This window comes from Pristis pectinata, chromosome 29 (assembly GCF_009764475.1).
Source record: "Pristis pectinata isolate sPriPec2 chromosome 29, sPriPec2.1.pri, whole genome shotgun sequence".
Classification (NCBI taxonomy): Eukaryota; Metazoa; Chordata; class Chondrichthyes; order Rhinopristiformes; family Pristidae; genus Pristis; species Pristis pectinata.
Window position 1 is genome coordinate 17,790,952 of NC_067433.1, and position 15,608 is coordinate 17,806,559.

The 15,608-nt window shown below is 46.5% G+C and overlaps 1 long non-coding RNA gene across 1 annotated transcript; it reads left to right on the forward strand.

The window, feature by feature from the left end:
• The first annotated feature begins 84 nt into the window (after positions 1 to 84).
• On the forward strand, positions 85 to 10,010 carry LOC127584197 (uncharacterized). Its single transcript, XR_007958362.1, has 3 exons — positions 85 to 126; positions 4,761 to 4,839; positions 6,015 to 10,010. It is a non-coding gene; the product is annotated as an uncharacterized LOC127584197 (long non-coding RNA).
• Positions 10,011 to 15,608: the final 5,598 nt, after the last annotated feature.

The window sequence follows — 15,608 nt, forward strand, 5'->3', positions numbered from 1 at the left end:
ACGGGTGTCCCGGCCCCGGACGCATGCTCAGCCCGGCTCGCTGCAACTGCGCACCCTCCTGCCAGCACGGACTGCCTACCGAGCCTGCCTCTGCATTCCCCTGGCGCCTGCCTGCTGGGCGGGGTGGTAGGTGGGGAGGGGAGGTTAGAGATGGGAGGGGAGGTTAGAGATGGGGGGGAGGGGAGGTTAGAGATGGGAGGAGGGGAGGGGGAGGGGAGGAGGGGAGGGGGGGGAGGGGAGGAGGGGAGGGGGGAGGAGGGGAGGGGGAGGGGAGGGGGAGGAGGGGAGGGGGAGGGGAGGAGGGGGAGGGGGAGGGGAGGAGGGGAGGGGGAGGGAGGGGAGGGGGGAGGGGGAGGGAGGGGAGGGGGGAGGGGGGGGAGGGGGAGGGAGGGGAGGGGGAGGGGAGGGGGAGGGAGGGGAGGGGAGGGGGAGGGAGGGGGGGGGGGGAGGGGGAGGGAGGGGGGGGGGAGGGGGAGGGAGGGAGGGGGGAGGGAGGGGGGGGGAGGGAGGGGGGGGGAGGGGGAGGGAGGGAGGGGGGAGGGAGGGGGGGGGAGGGGAGGGGGGGGAGGGGGAGGGAGGGAGGGGGGGGAGGGGAGGGGGGGGAGGGGAGGGGGAGGGGAGGGGGGGGAGGGGAGGGGGGGGAGGGGAGGGGGAGGGGAGGGAGGGGAGGGGAGGGGAGGGGGAGGGGAGGGAGGGGAGGGGGAGGGGAGGGGGGGGAGGGGAGGGGGGGGAGGGGAGGGGGGGGGAGGGGAGGGGAGGAGGGGAGGGGGGAGGGGGGAGGAGGGGGGAGGAGGGGAGGGGAGGGGGGAGGAGGGGAGGGGGAGGGGAGGGGAGGGGGGAGGAGGGGAGGAGGAGAGGGGAGGGGGGAGGAGGAGGGGGGAGGGGTGGGGAGGAGGAGAGGGGAGGGGGGAGGAGGAGGGGGGAGGGGGGGAGGGGGAGGGGGGAGGAGGAGGGGGGAGGAGGAGAGGGGAGGGGGGAGGGGGGGAGGGGAGGGGGAGGGGGGGAGGAGAGGGGGAGGGGGGGGAGGGGAGGGGGAGGAGGGGAGGGGGAGGGGAGGAGGGGAGGGCGGAGGAGGTTGGAGATGGGAGGAGGGGAGGGGGGAGGAGGTTGGAGATGGGAGGAGGGGAGGGGGGAGGAGGTTGGAGCTGGGAGGAGGGGAGGGGGGAGGAGGGGAGGGGGGAGGAGGTTGGAGCTGGGAGGAGGGGAGGGGGAGGAGGTGGAGATGGGAGGTTGGAGGTGGGGAGGGAAGGGAGGTTGGAGGTGGGGAGGGAAGGGAGGTGGGTTGGGGAGGTTGGAGGTGGGGAGGGAAGGGAGGTGGGTTGGGGAGGTTGGAGGTGGGGAGGGAAGGGAGGTGGGTTGGGGAGGTTGGAGGTGGGGAGGGAAGGGAGGTGGGTTGGGGAGGTTGGAGGTGGGGAGGGAAGGGAGGTGGGTTGGGGAGGTTGGAGGTGGGGAGGGAAGGGAGGTGGGTTGGGGAGGTTGGAGGGGGAGGATGGTGGAGGAAGGGGAGGGAGGATGAAGGGGAGAGCGGGTGGGTGTGGAGAGGTGGCTATAGGGGTGGGTGGAGGGTGGAGCGGGGGTACAGGGTGGAGTTTAGGGGTAGGAGATGGGTGGAGAGGGGGGTAGCGGGTGGGGGTGGAAAGGGGGGTAGCGGGAGAGGGGCGTAGACTGCAGTTGATGCATGGAGGTACACAGCAATCAAATTTAGGGCGGCACAGTAGTGTAGTGGTTAGCATAACGCTATTACAGTGCCAGTGACCTGGGTTCAATTCCCACTGCTGTCTGTAAGGAGTTTGTATGTTCTCCCCATGTGTCTGTGTGGGTTCTCTCTGGGTGCTCGGGTTTCCTCCGGGTGCTCACGTTTCTTCCCACTTTCCAAAGATGCACGGGTTAGGAAGTTGTGGGCATGTTATGTTGGCGCCGGAAGCATGGCGACACTTGCGGGCTGCCCCCAGAACACTCGATGCAAAAGATGCATTTCACTGTGTGTTTCGATGTACATGTGACTAATAAATAAATATCTAATCTATCCTTGGTGATGATGGGGTTGTCACCTTGGAACAGAGGAGGTTCAAGTGTATTGTCAATAGGCAAACATACCCAAGGAATAAATGCCATGAAAATTAACCTTATGCAGCAGTAGGACAGTACATTGCATAAACTTAAATTAAGATAAATTATACATCATTTACAATACAGAATAAACATAACATTAGTGCACATTAAGGGAAATATAGTCCAAGGTGGAATTAGGGTTTAACACCCACAAAGTGCTGGAGGAACTCAGCAGGTCAGGCAGCATCAATGGACGGAAATAACAGTCGACGTTTCGGACTGTTTATTTCCCTCCTTAGATGCTGCCTGACCTGCTGAGTTCCTCCAGCACTTTGTGTGTGTCAGCCCAGATTCCAGCATCTGCAGAATCTCTTGTGTTTTGGAATTAGGGTTGCTCAGGTCAGTTTAAGAATCCAATGGCAGTGGAGAAGAAGCTGTTGTTGAACCTGGAAGTGAGGGTCATCAGGCTCCTGTACTTCCTGCCTTATGGAAGTGTGATGGAGAGGTTGTACTAGCAATGGATGCAGCCTAGAAGAAACTCAGCAGGCTCAGTCCTGGGATGGGAGGATTGCCCTATCATGAGCAGCTGCTAAAAAAGTTGGATTTATATTCTTTGGAAATCCAAAGTAAAAACCTGCAGATGCTGGAAATCTAAAATACAAACAGAAAATGCCAAAAATACTCTTGGGAATTTTTACGAATGTAGGGTGATCTTATTGGTCAAGTCGAGTTTATTGTCATATGCACAAGTACATGTGTGCACAGGTGCAATGAAAAACTTACTTGCAGCAGCATCACAAGCACGTTGCATCAGAGACACAACATTCACGAGAAAAACATAAATTAAACATAAATTGTACAAAATTATAAAAGAAAGAATACAATTAGAACAAAGTGCAAAGTTGTGCAAAGTTGTCAAAGTGTTGTTGTATTGAATAGATGATTAGCATTGTTTAGATTGATTCAAGAGCCAAATGGTTGAAAGGAAGTAGCTGTTCCTGAACCTGGTGGTTTCTGTATCTCCTGCCTGATGGTAGCTGCAAGAAGATGGCATGGCTCGGATGGTGGGGATTTCTGATGGTGGATGCTGGTTTTCTGAGGCAGCGCCTCATGTTGATAGTTTTGATGATGGGGAGGGATGTGCCCGTGATGTATTGGGCAGAGTCCACTACTCTCTGCAGCTTCTTGCAATCCTGTGCATTTGAATTGCTGTACCAGACCATGATGTAACCAGTCAGGATACTTTCAACCGTACATCTGTAGAAGTTTGTTAGCGTGTTCTGTGACGTGCCGACTCTTCTTAACCTTCTAAGAAAGTAGAGACGCTGGTGTGGCTTCCTTGTGATTGCATCTATGTGCTGGGCCCAGGACAGGTCATCCGATATCTTAAGGGAATTTAAAGCTGCTGACTCTGTCCACTGCCGATCCACCAATGTAGAATTGCGCATGTTCGCCCTCCTTCCCCTTCCTGAAATCAACGATAGGTTCTTTAGTTTTACTGATGTTAAGCAAGGGGTTGTTGTTGTGGCATAGAAGTTCCTAAGAAGGCTTAACAATAAATTGAGATATTTTCAGTAGTTGAAACATATAAGATCCTAAGGGGTATTGGTTTATTATTGTCACATGTACTAAGATACGGTGAAAAGCTTTTGTCTGTGTGCCGTCCAGACAGATCATTCCATTCATAAGTACATCAAGGTAGTAGAAGGAAAAACAGAATGCAGAATACAGTGTTGCAATGCAGGTAGACAAATAAAGTGCAAGGGCCACGATGAGGTAGATTGAAAAATCAAGAGTTCATCATTTAGCATATGAGAGGTCCATTCAGGAGTCTGATAACAGCGGGAGAGAAACTGTCCTTGAGCCTGGTGGTACGTGCCCTCAAGCTTTTGTATCTTCTGCCCAATGGAAGAGGGGAGAAAAGAGAATGACTGTGGTGGGAGGGTCTTTGATTATGTTGGCTGCTTTCCTGAGGCAGCGGGAAGTGTACATGCAGTCATGGGATAGATGCTGAGATGTTTCCACTTGTGGGAGCGTCTTGAAGGTGGGGACATGGTTACAAGATTGGGAGTCAGCCATTTAAAACAGAGGTTTGCAGGAATTTCTTCTTGCAGAAAGTAGTGAGACTCTGAAATTCTATGCCCCAGAGGGTTGTGGAGATTAGATCATTGAGGATATTTAAAGAGGAAATAGGAAATTTTTGAAAGATCAGGGAATTGAGGGTTATGGGGACCTGGTGCAGAGGCAGACATGAGGCCTCGGACAGATCAGCTATGATCATGGTGAGTGGTGGGGAAGGCTCGAGGGGCTCAGTGGCCTACTCTTGCTCCTGTTTTCTTATCTTCTTGAGTGTTTTGAAAGGCCTTGATGGAGTCAAGGAGCCAACACATTGGGTAGCAATTTATCCTCTGTCCTACATGTTAAAGGTGTAATATAGTAGCCAATGCTCCACTTCTGATATTTGGGCCCAGACAAATGAAACTTTGGGAGTACAATGAACATATGGCATCACAGTGCAACCGAGCAGGAGTTTCTCCAATTGTCAGCAGTGAGAGGACCCAATGCAAAATAACAGCTGCGAATGCTGGAAACATTCAGCGGGTCAAGCACCTGTGGAGGGAAAAACAGAGTGAACGATCGGAACACTAACATTTCACAGGCAATGCCTGACCTACTGACCGTTTCCTCCATTTTCTGCTTTATTTCAGACTTGTGGGGTCTGCAGTATTTGGCTGTAGGGCAGATTTAACCCGACTGGCAAAGGAACTGGATGCAACATGAGACAAGGTATTTATAAAGAGCTTGTTTTTTTTTTTGGAAGGCTCTGTTTGCAAGTATGAGGTTTAAGGGCCATGTATGGAAAATTAAATTTGTCAGATTTTATAAGGGAACCATGCTTATCCTGTTATGCAGGGAACATGCATGCATGCATTTCTAACCTCACATCTTTTTTGAATGACAAATGGGGCAGTGTGCCATGCCCCTGCTTGACCACATGCCCACTCCCACCTGCCACAAAGCATGTGAAATCGGTATTGGAATTGGTTTATTATTGTCACGTGTACCGAGATACAGTGGAAAAACTTTGTTTGCATGCCATCCAGACAGATCATGCCATTCATAAGTACTTTGAGGTAGTAAAAAGAAAACAATTCAGAATATAATGTTGCAGTTCACAAGATCACAAGACAAGGGAGCAGAAGTAGGCCATTCAGCCCATCGAGTCTGCTCCATGAGCTAAAGAAAAAAAGAAAAGGAAAAAAAGAATAGATAAGGGAAAAAAAATTCCTTTCTAGCCCCAATTTCCGGCCTTATCCCCATATCCCCTGATACCTTGACTAATTAGCTACCTATCTATCTCCTCCTTAAACGCCTCCGATGATCGGGCCTCCACTGCTGTACGTGGCAAAGAATTCCATAAATTCACTACCCTCTGGCTAAAGAAATTTCTCCTCGTCTCTGTTTTAAACCGGTACCCTCTAATTCTAAGATTGTGCCCTCTGGTCCTGGACTCACCCACCAAGGGAAGCAGCTTAGCCAGTTACAGAGAAAGGGCAGTGCAGGTAAGCAATAAAGTGCAAATGCCCCCAGTGAATAGTCAATTTTAAAAACAGCAAACAAACCATGATTTTTCAAAGCAGAAAGGCTTAATCATGAGACAGAGAAAAACTGCAGGAAAACTGAAGGTTTAACAGCCAGAGCAACGAGAAAAGGCAGGTCTGTCTCAGTGAAGGCTTCTGCACTAATCCTTGCCATAGGGGTTTGCCCGATGCTCGTTTCCCTCCTCTTCCTGATCCCACCCATCAATCCTGATCCCACCCATCCACTTCAGCGTTTACCTGTCCTCTCCTTCTCTGCCTTGACAAAGAATCTCAAACATAGATTGTCCCCTCTTCGTCCTTGTTCAACAATTGATAGATCCTGTGGATTCAGCCAGTAATACCAATATTATTCCTTTGCAGGAATTTTTTGGCCAGCATTTATTGCCCATCCCTCATTGCCCTTGGAAAATATGGTGCTGAGGACCATCTTGAATTGCCCCACCCCGTGTGGTGAACGAGCTCCCACAGTGCTCTTGGGGAGGGAGTTCCATGATTAAACCCAACAACAATGATAAGATGGAGACATATAAGGATGATGTGCAACTTGGAGGGTACCCCACAGGTTGTGGTGTTTGCCTGAGCCTTCAGCCCTTACCCTCCTTGGTAGTAGAGTTGCAGGTTAGGAGGTGCTGTTAGAGTTGCCTGGGTGAGTAACCACGGTGCACTTTGTAACTGGCGGACATTACACCCGTGATGTGTCAGCGATGGAAGGCGTGCATGTTTAGGCTAGTGGGCGTAGTGCCAATTTAGGGCTTTGTCTGAGATTTTTATTCAGAAAGAGATTAATATAGAGATCTGTGCAATTCTCAATTCAAAATACTGTACAACTAATGCCTGCATTTTTCATTTTCTATTTATTTTGAAATTCTATCCAATAGTTTCCATTATGTTGTTGATTAGATTTCCTGGAAATTGGTTGCAAAGCCAACTAGATTTATTAAAACCAGCTTCAGATTTTCACTACGAAGTAAATCAGCAACTTTTAGCACCAGGTTTGTGCTGCAAACAATGAAGATAGCAACCTTAACAGTGATGGTGATAGCTATTAAGAATGGATTATTGAAACAGCTGTTACATCCTTCCATATGGATGCTTGTCACGTCACTGAATAATTTAATAGGATTAAATCAGCAAGAGATTGTTTTCATATCTTCCTCCTGCTCTCTGGACTCCTATGTCTAATGACAAGGAACTATTTCAGAGAACTTCACCAGAAAACTTCACAGGATTTTTAATATTGTAATCATCTTAAATGTAATATGTTGAAAATTTTATATAAATATATCATGACTGTGTGAAGAGTGAATATGCACATTGAGGTGTGTGTGTATCCATAGAGAGTGAGTGTGTGTGCTTGTGTGTGTATGTACATGTGTGAGTTTGTGTAGGACTTGGTATCCAACCATCTTTTTAAAGAATTCACACACAGGCATCTCTCACTCTTCAGAACTGGGGTGGAAATAAGTCACCCTGAACTGCTGCCAAAGAAAAAAAAATGCATGCAGTTGTAGTGGTTTATATTTCAGTGTTAAAGTACTTTCTATGTTTTTGGTCTCCTGGGTGTAGGTGGGTTGGTGCTACAAAGAGGCTCTGCTGACTTATTGCTTTGTTCTTCAGGCTCATTGACACAGTTGGGTTGCCAAGGTTTTAACTAATTTGCCATCTGTGAGTTTGCTTTCTCCTCCTGGGAGAAAGATGTGGTATTGGGTACGAGATGGGTTGTGCCAAACAAGCTGGCAGAATCTGGAACCAGGTTCTGAAGGCACCACTCAGTTTCTATTGCAGGCAGTCTGAACAAACATGAGCTTCGCTAAGTTACATGGTGAGTTTCTCCAAGGGCGTGGTCAGGTGTTGCAGACTTTGCTTTTCTGTTCAGTGGAGGTTCTGAATATTAACAAGTAGCTTTCCAAAATGTTGTATTTCTTCATGGCATGGGAAGACATCATTTGGCCCATTGGGTTTAAACTGTTTTTCAAAGTAATCCCATCAATCCCATTCCCTCACGTCTTTCCCTGTTACCTATTCTGCCTCACATGCCCATCAACTTCACCCCAATTCTCCTGCCACCCACCTACACCAGGGGTAATTTACAGCAGCCAATTAACCTAACAACCCTTTGGGATGTGGGAGGAAACCGGAGCACCCAGACAAAACCCACGCCTTCAAAGGCAGAACATGCAAACTCCACACAGACAGGACCAGAGGTCAGGATTAAATCCGGGTCACTGAAGCTGTGAGGCAGCGGCTCTACCAGCTGTGTCATTGTGCCACCCTGGTCTTCTAGTCTGTCCATGCAGTGAGGCGTGGAGGACATGGGGAAGAATTAATGAGTTAAATGTCACTTCAGGATCACGTGGCTAAAAGGAAAATAACTCCATTTACCCATATCTGCAGTTCTCTGCGGAATATCCCTTTGTAGGCTAACCTCCAATATACAGCACGGAAACAGGCCATTGAGCCCAGCCAGTCCACGTCAGTCTTAATGCTCCATTCCGGCCTCCTCTCATCTTTCCCCCTCTACGCCTCTCGGTGTGACCCTCTACTCCTCTTCCCTCATATGCTTGTCAAGCTTCCCCTTAATGCACTGACATGATTCCACTCATCCACTCCCTGTGGGGGAGGCTCCACATTCTCACTGTTTTCTGGGTAAAGAAGCTTCTTCTGAATTCCCCACAGGATTTCTTGGTGACATCCTATGTTAATGGCCTCTAGTTCTACTCTTCCTCACAAGTGCAAACATTTGCTCTATGTCCACTCGATTAAAACTTTTCATCATTTTAAAGATGAAAAGTCCAGCTACCACCTCTGACCTCGTTCAGCTCTGCCCTTGCCACCCTTGGGTTTTCTGAGGCTGATTTGCGCTGTCAACCTGGGATTGGTGGAAACCAGACTAAAAGGCAGTGGCACCTTCTTGTTAACGTGGTCTTGCCCTGCACATGGTGCCTTACTGGCAGTGTGGCTCCATCACTGGATCCCACCAGGGGCTGTGTTCCTATTCCTCTAGCATCTCACCTCATGGTCCCCTCAAACCTCTCAAATATAATCCTTGCTCTCTACTGCCAACCCAAGCTCCATGTAAGTTTACCCTCTCAGGGACCTCACTCCTTTCTTTCCTCCTTCAGCCTCTGGTCTGTATGAGTTCAAGCTCACTCTCAACACACCACATTTTTTGCCCCTCTGAACTCTTTGCCCTCCAAGTTCTACTTAATCACTCTCCAGCCTGGCTCCCTTATTCATATCCACAAATAACAGCCCCCATCCCAAGGTGACCTTGCTGCACCCTCTTATTGCTCCCATTAACCACTGAGCGGAAGACCTCTACAACTTATCCCCATGGCAACCCTGACCTCACCTTGTCACAGATATTTCCTGTGTCCTAGCCATCCCTCCCCACATCTTCTCTGCAACTTAAAACTAACTTGTTGTTCTCTTTTTTCCCAGTTTTGACAAATTTCCAGTATCTGCAATTTTTTGATTTTCATTTCCTGCATCCTTCATTTTTTTTGTCAGGTTTCCAGAACAAAGTGCCAGTTTCTGTAGTTGAAGAAGCTTCTGTTAAAAACAATGCAGAAGGGGACCTTTCAGTCCATCAGTGTCCTGCTGGCTCCCAAGGGAGCAATCCCAACGGTCCCATTCCCCCTCTCATTATTTCCCTGAAATCCTCCAACTTATCCTCTCCCACACATGCCCACTGACTCCCTTTGATTCTTTTTGTCATCAACCTACATGGAGGGCTAATTTGCAGTGGCCAATTAACCGACCAACCAGCATGTCTTTGGGATGTGGGAGAAAACCAGAGTACCCGAGGGAAAGCCACGCAGTCAAGGGAGATCGTGTAAACTGCACGCGGACGGCAGCAAAGGTCAGGATCGAACCCAAGTCCCTGGAGCTGTGAGGCAACAGCACTACCTGCTGCACCACTGTGCTGCCCACTTAGCTATCTGCTGTGGTACCTAAAACTATTATTATCCTAGAGTTTGTTAGTTCTCATCAAATCAGTGGCTCTTAAACATTGAAAATCTTGTGTTAGACTTTTTAATCATGGAAGAATGGAATGTTTCTTAGCCATATATTGATTCCTCACCACTGAGAAAGAGGCAGAATGAAATGCAAACATAATTACGTTTCACTCAGTAGAACAACAATTATGTAGACCAGAGTCTGTGCAGTTAATAATAAAATTGGAGAGATATGCTGGTTGATCAGTGCAAGGAGAGCTTGTTGAGTAAGAAACTCCAAAGTAATTCAAAAAGGTTAAGTCAACCAAACTCTCCATATATGGAATTTTATTTAAACGTTGACATAATTGTATGGTGTGTGGCTATCTGTGTTGTCATGTCGAAGGATTAAATGAAATATTATAGAGCTCTCAATTTATGATAACCATCTGGATTTGCTGAGACCTGAAATGTATTAAAAAAAACTGTAATCCTCTCAAAACTCTCAGCAACCATCAGTATGTTTTTATGGTTCAATGTTATTGCCTTAGTAGTGCACGGTCCTGCAGAACCATTAACTTGCGTTGCCCTCTTGATTCCGTCATTACTGGAGTATTCTGTCCAGTTCTGGCCACCGAACTCCAGAAAAGGTGTGACAGCTATAGGGAGGGTGCAGAAAAGGTTTGCCAAAACGATACCAAGGGTGAGGGACTGTCGTAACTTGGAAGCTGGACCAGCGGAGGTTGCAAGGGGACCTAATTAAAATCGTGAAGGATGTGGGGAAAGAGGAACTGTTCCCGTTGATCAAGACCTAGGAGACATGGAAGGAAGGTTGGTGACTAAAGAATCAATAGTGACACAGGGAAGGTATCTTTTCTAAAGTAGGATATTAGCATCTGGAGTTGATTGCCTGGGAGAGCAGTAGAAACAGATGGAATTGTAGCATTCAAAATGCAGCTGGATAAGTATCTGAAAGGAAAGTGTTTGCAGGACTCTGCGGAGGGTGGGGAAGTGGGACAACCTGCATTGGTCTTACACAGAGCTGGAATGGACTCCATAGCCTCCTTCCATCCTCTAACCTTTTTGTTATTCTGTAATCCTTATTTAAAACTAATTTACATTAAGTCCACATTTTATGTAACCCTGCAGCTTTAAATGATTTAAAACTCCAAACCAAATAGTTCCAATCTCTCTGAATAATTCCTGCATGGCTTTTCTTACTGCATACTAGAAGAAACAGGATTTCCTGTTTATTTTAAAGGGTTTGCCAGGCAGCTCCTCTGGTACTGATTGTACATTTGGCTCGTTGTATCATTATATGAAAGGATAAGCCTGTGACAGATGAATCACTGGACCAGTTCAGTTCCCCTCCTGTGCAATTCATAATCCTACGACAATGATATCAGGTCAAAGCAGACAGAATGGGGAAATAAGCCAAAGCTTCTACTTTCAGGGCTAGGAGCCAACCTGACCCAGGATATGAAGATTCCTACTGCTGTTAGCTTTAAGGATCTCACATTAAGTCAGTGTGCGGAGACTTTACCCAGTTCCTGATCTTCAGCAGAACATTGACAATTCATAATGAAAAGGCTTTAAGAAGGTAATTTTGCTCAGTGGGACCATGGGAGGGCAGGTGTAGGGAATTAAGAGAATGATTAACCAAGGTGGGGCTACTGACAATGGGACCTGAGATGTATAGCCTTCGGCTTTATGCTGACTAATTATGCTGTGTGTGACCTGGGATAGCTTGATGTTAGTCTTAGGTGGTTGAGGTGCAATTTGTTCCAGTCTGCTGTGCTAACATGCACTGCCTCATTAAGTATAGAAAGTCACATCGTCTAGCATTGCTACAGTTTTAAAGGGTTGTGTAACCTGCCTTAAGTAACACATTAGTACCTCTAGGCTACCCAAAGCGGATTGATAAACCACCTCCAAAAATAGTCCACTGGTTAATAGTGCAATTAAATTAAAAGGTCAGAAATAAAAATGCATAGAATTGAACAGGATCATTGTACTTTGGTGAGACATGCATCAATAACTTACTCAGTTCGAAACTACTCAAAGCTCCAGTCTCATTTTCAGTTGTATATTCTTGTTAGGAAATCCCTTGAGATCAAGGATGACTTAAACAATAGTGAAACGAATGGCTTGTTGTTCATAACATTGACTAAAGTGAAAGAGAGAGAGTGGATGAACCCTAATTTTAATAGTAGAGGTCCAGAACTTCCTCAATCAGAAACCATTGCTGTGACGTAAGGATCTACATGAAGCTTCAGGGAGGAGCTACTGGTTCATGAATTTCTACTTATTACAACACAAAAGGAGACCATTCAGCCCACTGTGCATGTTGGTTCACAGCTGAGCAATCCCATCAGTCCCATTCCCCTCTATCTCTCTACTTTATTCTCTCTCACTTGCCCATCAACTACCCTTTGATTCTTTTGCCACTACCTACACAAAGGGTAATCGTCAGGGCCACAGCAATTACATCCACACCATGGCCCTGAGAGTCTTTCTGATGGTCTATCCTGCTACCACCACCTACTGCATAACCAACACCACAGAGCCTACCATGACTGTGTTGGAGGGACAACAGAGCTGAAAGAAGCAGCTCATATCCACACCCATGGTTAAAGCAGCAGATCCAAGTTCCCCCTCTTGTAAAGGAATCTCTTTGTTGTAGGTCCAGGAGGGCAAGGAAGGTCTGCATTTTTCTAACACTCTTCTCAGTTTCTTCTCAAACTATCCAATCTGATGGTGAGTTAGATTTCCTTATTTCTTTTTTTTAAAAAAAGTGAATATCATTGGAGGGGGTGCAGAGGAGATTCACCAGGATGTTGCCTGGGATGGAATGTTTCAGTTATGAGGAGAAACTGGAGAGGCTGGGTCTTTTTCCCTGGAGCAGAGAAGGTTAAAAGGGGACATGATTAAGGTGTATAAAATTATGAGGGGTACAGATTGGGCAAGAAATCGTTCCCATATCAGAGGTAGATAAAACTAGAGGATATCGATTTCAGGCAAGGGGTAAGAGATTTAGGTAGGAAACTGAGGGAACTTTTTCACCCAGAGAGTGGTGCGTACCTAGAGTGTACTGCCTGAGGGAGCAGTGGAAGCAGAGTCACTGACAGCGTTTAAGAATGTCTAGGTGAGCACTTGAATCACTCAGGCATAGAAGGCCAAGTGCTGGATGATGAGTTTAATACGGGTGGGTGCCCACCGGTTAGCATGGACTTGGTGGGCCGAATGGCCTATTCCATGCTGTATGACTCCATGACTGAATAGAAAAACTTCAGATGCTGGAAATCTGAAATAAAACCTGACAATTCTGGAAACACCCAGTAGGTCAGGCAGTATCTGTGGAGAGAGACACTGAGTTAAAGTTTCAGATCGAAGATCAGCAGAAGCTGTGATGAAGGATCTTCAACCTGATATCTCTTTCCACATGTACTGACTGACCTGTTGAATGTTTCCAGAATGTTCTGTTTTTACTTCTTATTTCTAGACAGGGTTGTATTTGTGTTTAAATTTAAACTGAGGGGACAAGTGCAAACTAAAGAAACATTTCAAGGCCTCAATCCTTACTCTTAGCTGCCATCTGGGGAAGCATTAGATCAGTATTTCCTTTATGCTCCCTGAATAAACAAACTTGGATCTACTCATCGCTTGAATAAAAATACCTTGGACAGTGAGAAAATAGGTAGTCCATCCAGCAGGTTGAATTGGACAAGGATCTCAGTTACGTTGATCTCAGTATCACTCCATTGCATCTGTTTAAATAAAACTACTTGGGAACTGTAACAGTGAAGACTTTGAAACTGAGGGGATTGGGACATACAAAATGAACAAGAATGTAGATAAATCACAAAGGTAACGGATGCTGAATATAAAAGAACAATAACCACATTATGTGTGAATCAAGTTTGTTGTTGCCCAAGGACGGAATGTGATTATAAAAAGGTTGGATCTGACCTGTCACTACCTTCAGAGATAACCTCCTACAGGGAACAGAACCTTTATTAGTCAATTTGAGATAAAATGTAATTGTTTCATTCTGGGGTAGAAACTGTGTTGCCATGATGGCACAATTAATCAAGCAGATTTTTTTTCGGTATCTAGGCATAACCTTTGTGTCAGTGACTTGGTGTGGAGAACATATCATGACTTCTGTTGCATTACACTGGTTTGACTACCGACAAACAACCAATAAACTATGTTAATTTAAGGAGAAGCTATGCTGCCCAAGATAAACAGCATTACGTGCTGCCTTGGCTTAATCCCCACTAAATGTAATTCAATTTCTAAGATAAGGCAAGATATCTTTATTAGTCACATGTATGTTGAAATACATAGTGAAATGCATCTTTTTGCGTAGAGTGTTCTGGGTGTAGCCCGCAAGTGTCGCCACGCTTCCGGCGCCAACACAGCATGCCCACAACTTCCTAACCCAGACGACTTTGGAATGTGGGAGGAAACCGGAGCACCCGGAGGAAACCCACGCAGGCACGGGGAGAACGTACGAACTCCTTACAGGATTGAGGGTACAACTGAAATAATGTCAGTGCAGTTTGAAATCCAGCAGTTGATAAGGGCTTTGGGGAAATGATGGACAGTCTGCACAAAGGTAGCGGGGTTCCCTGTGGTCCAGCCCATCCAATTGCCTTGTGAAGATTGAACCATTTCAGATAATCTGCAAGGCAGGGATTCTGTTGTTGTCAAGTAAATCCAGGAAAAACTTTGCATTAACATAGAAACACTCATCAGTCAAGCAGTATCTGTAGAAAGAGAATCAAAGTTAATGTTTCAGTTGAACTGGGAAAGAGAGAAAACAATTTGATTGAAAACACTCCAACTCTGTTTTCTTCCCACAGATGCTGCTTGACCTTATGAGTATCTCCTGCTTATATTTCAGATTTGCAGCATCTGAATTTTATGATTTTCAATTCCATTTACAATACCACCTGTTACAGGAAAATTATCAAACAATGTTTGACAGGTAAGATATTGACTGCTGGTGGTGAACTTGGCCAAAATGGAAGGTGTTCAGGAGAATAATCATGAGGAGAGCATTCCTGAGGTTGGAAGGGAATTTAGGGACTGGGGAAGTATATGGAAGATTAATTCCTGGATGCAAAACATATATATGTGCAAAAAAGGTGTGTTCCAAACCACCAACTTAAGAAAGTTTTAATTCAGTGGATATAAAATATGTCAGATCATATTTGTTATCACTGACTTAAAATTACATGAAAATTTTTGTTTTGCGGCAGCAGTACAGTGCAAAGACATAAAATTACCATGTTACAAAAATAAATAAATATGTAAAAAGAAGGAATAATGAGGTAGGCTTCACGGACCGTTCAGAAATCTGATGGCGGAGGAGGAAAAAGCTGTTTCTGAATCGTTGATTGTGATCCAGTCCCAGTTTTTGTTTCCTTATTTCTAGACAGGATTGCATTTTTGATTACATTTAAACTGAGGAGAAGTGCAAGGAGATAGGTGCACATTTCAGAAACATTTGACCTGTGGTGTTATTTGATTTATATATTGCTAGTCCTTCATTGTTATTGCATCTAAACCCAGGAAATTCCTCTCCAGTACCACTATTGGAGCACCATAGAGATATCTATTAAATTCCTATCCTGGGCATGATGTTTGCAGACCTTTATACTGCCTCCTAGTGACATTTGACACTTGGAAACCAAATAAAAACTTTGACTTCTGCAATTATTGCCTGTGCTCACAGCTAGAGAAACCCCGCCCACATCTCCCATTGATAGGACGGCAGGTCATGTCAGTCAACACCATATGATGTCTGCCAAGGTAGGACAGGCAGGTTGGGTAACTGGCACGGCCGCCCAATCAGAGAGTGGGCATGTGAGGAGCGGCCTCTTGATTGGGTAACTGCACGTCAATCAAGTGCCGCCGCTTCTGCTGCCCGGTGACGCGCGCCAAGGCGGGCGTAGGTCATTGATTGGTGAGTGTTTATGTCAATCAAATGCCTTCCTGAGGACTGGTT